Source organism: Triticum aestivum, chromosome 5A (assembly GCF_018294505.1).
Source record: "Triticum aestivum cultivar Chinese Spring chromosome 5A, IWGSC CS RefSeq v2.1, whole genome shotgun sequence".
Lineage (NCBI taxonomy): Eukaryota > Viridiplantae > Streptophyta > Magnoliopsida > Poales > Poaceae > Triticum > Triticum aestivum.
In genome coordinates, this window is record NC_057806.1 from 192,870,663 (window position 1) to 192,879,648 (window position 8,986).

Here is an 8,986-nt window from a genome sequence, read left to right on the forward strand (position 1 = left end):
CCAGGGAAGCTGCGCGGGGGGGGGGGTACAGGGGAGCGCGAGAGCGCGCGCACGGCAGAGCAGTGGAGTGAGCGCATGCGGGGCGCAGTGAGCACGGGGACAGAGAGGGGGAGGCGTGCTCACAGGGGGCGGTCAAGGAGTGGCAGTGGGGCGCGGGGAGGAGGCCGGGGACGACGGCGACGATGGCAAATACGGGGAGGCATGGCGCGGGGACAATGGAGAAGCTGCAGGGCGGAGGAGGCAGCCCTCGGGCGCGGGCGTGCTCGCCGGGGCCGTGGGAGCCGCGGCGGACGCGGCCGAGACGGTGAAGCGCCGGCACGGTAGTGGTGGCGGAGGCGGGCACCGGTCGAGGCCGGACAAGGAGGTGAGGGTCGACGACGGCGGAGCAGGAGAGAACGGAGGGAGGAGAGGCTGCGAGGGAAGGTCGGGCATGAGCCTTCTCGCCTCTGGGTGTGCGGCGGCGCGAGGGGTGGTGAGGGGAGCGAGAGGAGTTCGTGGGGGAGTGGGGGAGTGAGGTGGGTCATGGGTTAGGGTTTCCGCCTCGGGGGAGTTATGTGAGCGGTGGTGGGCCTTGGCCCAGATGGGCCTATGGCCGGCCTGGGTAGCTGGGCCGAATGGCCCAGGGGGAGGTTCTGTTTCTTTTTTTTGTATTTATTTGTTTTCTGTTTATTGGTTTTCTATTTTATTTTCTATATATTTTTGTTTTATAATATCTACAAGTAGTATCTAAATTAGTGTTACAAAATACCCCAATGCCACAAAAAGTTTGGTGACAAAATAAAATAGTTTAGTAATTTATTAATTGTAAAAGGCATTTAATTAATTGTTTTTGCTACTGTTTAAATCCTTATAGTTCATTTAAGCATTTTATAAAAGCTTGGTTTCTCCACCATAATTGCTTACGATTTTGAAACAATCCGAACATTTTAGTTTTAATTTTTTGAAAACTTTTGTTGTTTGCTTTTCTTTTGAATTTGAATCTGAATCAGTTTCGAACTAATGCGAGATTAGCAACAGTAACCATGGTGACGTGGCATCATTAACGGAGGTTTACTGTAGCTTAATTATCCGGGCGTCACAAACTTGCACTGGTGAAAGTATGAACCCTAGGCCTTGTTTCAAGGCATTGCAATACAGTCTGTGCTCACTTTTATCATTAGTTACCTTGCTGTTTTTATATTTTCAGATTACAAAAACCTTTATCTACCATCCATATACCACTTGTATCGCCATCTCTTCACCGAACTAGTGCACCTATACAATTTACCATTGTATTGGGTGTGTTGGGGACACAAGAAACTCTTTGTTATTTGGTTGCAGGGTTGCTTGAGAGAGACCATCTTCATCCTACGCCTCCTACGGATTGATAAACCTTAGGTCATCCACTTGAGGGAAATTTTCTACTGTCCTACAAACCTCTGCACTTGGAGGCCCAGCAACGTCTACAAGAAGAAGGTTGTGTAGTAGACATCAAGCTCTTTTCTGGCGTCGTTGCCAGGGAGGTTAGCGCTTGAAGTTATATCTTTAGATCTTGCAATCGAATCTTTTTGTTTCTTGTTTTAGCACTAGTTTTGTCTATAAAAGAAAATTATAAAAAATGGAATTAAGAGTACCTCATATGCTTCATCTTTTTAATATCTATCATGAAAATAAGGATTCCGATAATTGTGCTCAAGTGCTAGAAGAAGAATGCATTAGAATGTTTGGCACTAAATATTTGAATGATGAGCATGATTGCAATGTTGTTACTATGAATTCCTTGAATATCCGTGATGCTAATGATATGCAAAGCCACAAGCTTGGGGAAGCTATGTTTGATGAAGATGATATTTTTTGTCCCCCAAGTTTTGATGAGCAAATTTATTATGATGGAAGCACGCCTCCTATTTATGATGATTATGTTGATGAAAGTGGTTTCAGTGAGGTCATGACTTTATTTAGTGATGATTCCACTATTTCGGAAGAGGTTCCAATTGATTATGAGAACAAAGTTGCTATCTATGATGATTATTGTGATGACTTGTATGCTATTAAGAATAATGATAACCATGAAACTTGTCATCATGATTTTAGTTTTCAATTGGATTATGCTTCACATGGTAATTATTTTGTTGAGTTTGCTCCCACTATTATTCCTGAGAAGAAATTTGCCTATGTGGAGAGTAGTAAATTTTCTATGCTTGTAGATCATGAAAAGAATGCATTATGTGATGGTTATATTGTTGAATTCATTCATGATGCTACTAAAAATTATTTTGAGGGAGGAGTATATGCTTGTAGGAATTGCAATAATACCAAGTTTCCTCTCTCTATGTGCTTAAAGTTTTAAAGTTATGCTTGTTTTTCCTCCCTATGCTAGTTGATTATTTCTCCCATAAATTTTTTGCTCACAAAATCCCTATGCATAGGGAGAGGGTTAGACTTAGATGTGCTAGTAATATTCTTCATGATGCTCTCTTTTAAAGTTATGCTTGTTTTGCCTCCCTATGCTAGTTGATTATTGCTCCCATAAATTGTTTGCTCACAAAATCCCTATGCATAGGAAGAGGTTTAGACTTAAATGTGCTAGTAATATTCTTCATGATGCTCTCTTTATGTTTCAATTCTTATCCTTTATGTGAGCATCGTTGAAATCATCATGCCTAGCTAGGGGCGTTAAACAATAGCGCTTGTTGGGAGGCAACCTAATTTTATTTTTGTTCCTTGATTTTTGTTCATGTTTATAATAAATAATTTATCTATCCTCTGTTATGATTGTGTTTTTTATGGTTTAATTAGTGTTTGTGCCAAGTAAAGCCTTTAGGACCTTCTTGGGTGATTGTTATTTGATCTTGCTATAAAAAACAGAAAGTATGCGCTCACGAGAATAATTTTCATTTTTTTACAAGAGAGCGATAAAATACCAATTCCAACTGAAGTAGATTAACAAACAAATTTCCTAGGACTTCCTAATTTCTCAGGATTTTTGGAGTTACAGAAGTATTAGAATCCTATAGATTACTACAGATTGTTCTGTTTTTGACAGATTCTGTTTTCTATGTGTTGTTTGCTTATTTCGATGAATCTATGAGTAGTATCGGAGGGTATGAACCATAGAGAAGTTGGAATACAGAAGATATTACACCAATATGAATTTATAATGAGTTCACAACAGTACCTAAGTGGTGTTTTGTTTTCTTTCGCTAACGAAGCTCACGAGTTTTCTGTTAAGTTTTGTGTTGTCAAGTTTTCAAGTTTTGGGTAAAGATTCGGTGGACTATGGAATAAGGAGTGGAAAGAGCCTAATCTTGGGGATGCCCAAGGCACCCCAAGGTAATATTCAAGGACAAACAAAAGCCTAAGCTTGGGGATGCCCCGGAAGGCATCCCCTCTTTCGTCTTCGTTCATCGGTAACTTTACTTGGAGCTATATTTTTATTTACCACATGATATGTGTTTTGCTTGGAGCGTCATTTTATTTTATTTAGTTTTTCTTGTTGTTTGAATAAAATACCAAGATCTTAAAATCTTACATGTGAGAGAGTCTTCACAAAGTTGCATAATTTTTCGACAACTCATTGATCTTCACTTATATCTTTTGGAGTAGTTTGTCATTTGCTTTAGTGCTTCACTTATATCTTTTTAGAGCATGGTGGTGGTTTTATTTTGAAGAAATAGATGAACTCTCGTGCTTCACTTATATTATTTTGAGAGTCTTTAGAACAACATGGTAGTTTGCTTTGGTTATGAATTTTAGTCCTAATATGATGGGCATCCAAGAGGGATATAATAAAAACATTCATATGAAGTGCATTGAATACTAAGAGAAGTTTGATACTCGATAATTGTTTTGAGATATGGAGATGGTGATATTAGAGTAATGCTAGTTGAGTAGTTGTGAATTTGAGAAATACTTGTGTTGAAGTTTGTGATTCCCGTAGCATGCACCTATGGTGAACCGTTATGTGACGAAGTCGGAGCATGATTTATTTATTGATTGTCTTCCTTATGAGTGGCGGTCGGGGAAGAGCGATGGTCTTTTCCTACCAATCTATCCCCCTAGGAGCATGGCGTAGTACTTTGTTTTGATAACTAATAGATTTTTGCAATAAGTATGTGAGTTCTTTATGACTAATGTTGAGTCCATGGATTATACGCACTCTCACCCTTCCACCATTGCTAGCCTCTCTAGTACCGCGCAACTTTCGTCGGTACCTTAAACCCACCATATACCTTCCTCAAAATAGCCACCATACCTACCTATCATGGCATTTCCATAGCCATTCCGAGATATATTTCCATGCAACTTTCCACCATTCCGTTTACAATGACACTCTCCATCATTGTCATATTGCTTTGCATGATCATGTAGTTGACATCGTATTTGTGGCAAAGCCACCATTCATAATTCTTCCATATATGTCACTCTTGATTCATTGCACATCCTGGTACACCGCCGGAGGCATTCATATAGAGTCATACTTTGTTCTAGTATTGAGTTGTAATCATTGAGTTGTAAATAAATAGAAGTGTGGTGATCATCATTAATAGAGCATTGTCCCAAAAAAAGCCAAAAAATTAATAAAGGCCAAATAAAAAATAAGAAAATAAAAGGGACAATGCTACTATCCTTTTACTACACTTGTGCTTCAAAGTAGCACCATGATCTTCATGATAGAGAGTCTCTTGTTTTGTCACTTTCATATACTAGTGGGAAATTTTTATTATAGAACTTGGCTTGTATATTCCAACAATGGGCCTCCTCAAGTGCCCTAGGTCTTCGTGAGCAAGCAAGTTGGATGCACACCCACTTAGTTTCTTTTGTTGAGTGTTCATACTTATATAGCTCTAGTGCATCTGTTGCATGGCAATCCATACTCACTCACATTGATATCTATTATTGGGCATCTCCATAGCCCATTGATACTCCTAGTTGATGTGAGACTATCTTGTCCTTTTTGTCTTCTCCACAACCATCATTCTATTCCACCTATAGTGCTATGTCCATGGCTCACGCTCATGTAATGCGTGAAGATCGAAAAAGTTTGAGAACATCAAAAGTATGAAACAATTGCTTGGCTTTTCATAGGGGATGTGCATGATTTAAATACTTTGTGTGGTGAAGATGGAGCATAGCCAGACTATATGATTTTGTAGGGATAGCTTTCTTTAGTCATGTTATTTTGAGAAGACATGATTACTTAGTTAGTGTGCTTGAAGTATTATTATTTTTATGTCAATATTAAAATTTTGTCTTGAATCTTATGGATCTGAACATTCATGCCAAAATGAAGAGAATTACTTAGAGAAATATGTTAGGTAGCATTCCACATCAAAAATTCTGTTTTTATCATTTACCTACTTGAGGACGAGCAGGAATTAAGCTTGGGGATGCTGATACGTCTCCAACGTATCTATAATTTTTTATTGTTCCATGCTATTAGATTATCAACCTTGGATGTTTTATATGCTATTTTATATGATTTTTGGGACTAACCTATTAACCTAGAGCCCAGTGCCAGTTTCTGTTTTTTCCTTGTTTTAGAGTATCGCAGAAAAGGAAAATCAAACGGAGTCCAATTGACCTGAAACTTCAAGGAACTTATTTTTGGACCATAAGCAGCCCACTGAGTATCGGAGATGGACCAGGAGAGTACCAAGCTGCCCACGAGGGTGGGGGGTGCGCCCACCCCCCTGGGCATGCCCCCTACTTCGTGGACAGCCCGGAGGTCCACCGACGTACTTCTTCCTCCTATATATACCCATATACCCTAAAAACTTCGGTGAACAGAATAGATCGGGAGTTCCGCCGCCAGAAGCCTCCGTAGCCACCGAAAACCAATCTAGACCCGTTCTGGCACCCTGCCGGAGGGGGAATCCCTCTTCGGTGGCCATCTTCATCATCCCGGTGCTCTCCATGACGAGGAGGGAGTAGTTCTCCCTCAGGCTGAGGGTATGTACCAGTAGCTATGTGTTTGATCTCTCTCTCTCTCTCTCATGTTCTTGAGGTGGTACGATCTTGATGTATCGCGAGCTTTGCTATTATAGTTGGTTCTTATGATGTTTCCCCCCTCTATTCTCTTGTAATGGATTGAGTTTTACCTTTGAAGTTATCTTGTCGGATTGAGTCTTTAAGGATTTGAGAACACTTGATGTATGTCTTGTCGTGCTTATCTGTGGTGACAATGGGATATCACGTGATCCACTTGATGTATGTTTTGGTGATCAACTTGCAGGTTCTACCCATGAACCTATGCATAGGGGTTGGCACACATTTTCGTCTTGACTCTTCGGTAGAATCTTTGGGGCACTCTTTAAAGTTCTTTGTGTTGGTTTGAATAGATGAATCTGAGATTGTGTGATGCATATCGTATAATCATACCCACGGATACTTGAGGTGACATTGGAGTATCTAGGTGACATTAGGGTTTTGGTTGATTTGTGTCTTAAGGTGTTATTCTAGTACGAACTCTAGGATAGATTGAACGCAAAGAATAGCTTCATGTTATTTTACTACGGACTCTTGAATAGATCGATCAGAAAGGATAACTTTGAGGTGGTTTCGTACCCTACCATAATCTCTTCGTTTGTTCTCCGCTATTAGTGACTTTGGAGTGACTCTTTGTTGCATTTTGAGGGAAAGTTATATGATCCAATTATGTTATTATTAATGGGAGAACTGGCACTAGTGAAAGTATGAACCCTAGGCCATCTTTCAATGCATTGCAATACCGTTTGTGCTCACTTTTATCATTAGTTACCTTGCTGTTTTTATATTTTCAGATTACAAAAACCTTTATCTACCATCCATATACCACTTGTATCACCATCTCTTCGCCGAACTAGTGCACCTATACAATTTACCATTGTATTGGGTCTGTTGGGGACACAACAGACTCTTTGTTATTTGGTTGCAGGGTTGCTTGAGAGAGACCATCTTCATCCTACGCCTCCTACAGATTGATAAACCTTAGGTCATCCACTTGAGGAAAATTTGCTACTGTCCTACAAACCTCTGCACTTGGAGGCCCAACAACCTCTACAAGAAGAAGGTTGTGTAGTAGACATCACACGTCACCATCTTTCACCGGCGACGATTGAACAGTGAAATGATATTAGGGGAGTGATCTAGTGTGCTTGGCATTCTGACTGTGGACTGTAGCCGACACACCTTCTCGCGTAAGCCATAGGCATACTATACTCCGACGATGCTCCAACATATTTGGTACTGCATCGCACACGGTTGGTGATAATAAACGGTGTGCGATCGATTTGATTTCTCATCTTGATTTGAATTACATAATGGGGTCACATCCGCAATGGAGGGTGATTGAATTGATAGAACATTTATCTGCAGTGAACATGAAACTATATGTGTGTCGTAAAAATTGGAATTATTAAGGGTTTGTTTGGACATTTTATACATTAATTGGTTTCTAGCCATTTCAGGTGCACAATTCAAAATTTAACTACATGCACATGCTCCGGTGCACCAACATGGGTTGTAAAATCATATATGTGTCCATGGGTTTATGCTTATGTCTCATGCAAGAAATGGGGATGAATTTCAAACAACACGACACCGTGGATCTCCGGCAAACGTTGAAGTACATGCTTTTGTAATTCTAGTAAATCCAAAACCCGTCTAAAATTCATGAACCTTGGCATGCTATCATGGCGTAAAAAATATTGTCCCATTTGGGGCAGGTTATGGTACGAGCTTCTTACAAACCAGAGCTTCTCACAAGAACCCTCATGGTTCCATTAGGGAAACACGTCACCTTTGTGGACAAAACGATATTTGTCGCCTCTTCTTGCTTTCAATTTTTTCCTGGTGTCAACATAGACCAACAGGAGTGTCGTGTTAAATTTTGGAATTTTTTGGGGATCGTTTGGACATTTTTATACGTTAACTGAGTTTTCTAGGAATTTATGTGCATAATTAAAAATTGAACTACATGCATGTGCCCCAGTCCATAAAAAGGGTTACAAAATCAAATGTGTGTCCTTGGTTGCAAGATTATGTCACATGCAAGAAATGAGAAGGAATATCAAACACCATGACACTGTCGCTCAGTCGCTAACATTGAGATACATGGTTTTAAAATTCTAGTAAATCGAAAACTCGTCTGAAAATCATGAAACTTGACATGATATCATGGAACAGCATTGTCGGTGCAATGAATCCTGGGTCCGTCGCCCAGACTGTGCATAGGCCCAAGAACAAGATTACAACACCAAGATCAGATCAAAGCACGAGAGACCAGTTCTTTAAAGGATCAATGAATACATCAAGAAGACCAAGAATAGCTAGAGAGACAAGATGCCACTATGAGAAGAACCTCCCTTGTCGGGCAAGCGAGCCTGGCGAGGTTGGGGTTACCCCGGAAGCGAGCCTCCAAGATCGCCCCTGCAAGCCTGCTGGGGCTCACGGAGGCGAACCACTCCACGACACCACCTCACAGCGATCCACGTCGTCAATCAGTGCGGTGTCAAGCTCCTAAGTGACTAAGTGACTGCTCCCTGCCACATGGCAACCACATCCTACAAAAATACCTCCAAGCGACACCCGTCCTAAGACGTGTCAAGCAAGCAGGCGCAAAGCTAGCAAAATAGCCCGGCAGGGCCTGCTGGGCAAGATGTGATGTGACACTGAGAGGCGCATTTTATGCACTCTGTCAGCCTACAAGGTTAGGTATGATAGCACTGTTCGCTATCTAAACAGTATGTAAAGATGATTTTCCACTTTGGTGACCCCTTGATCTATAAAATGAGGCCCATGGCAACCATAGAAAGGATTTGGACCCCCTCACACTCATACGCGCGTAGCCACTCTTGCCCCGAGGCAACCTTGCCGGGCAAGAGCGCTGCGTTTTTCCACCATCAATCCACCAAAGTAGGAGTAGGGTTTTACGCCTCGCGGCGGCGCGAACCTGGGTAAAAACTGCTCGTGTGATCTCTGTCGTGCTGTGTTACGCTTCTCCGCTCTTTGTCCAACGTGCCCATCC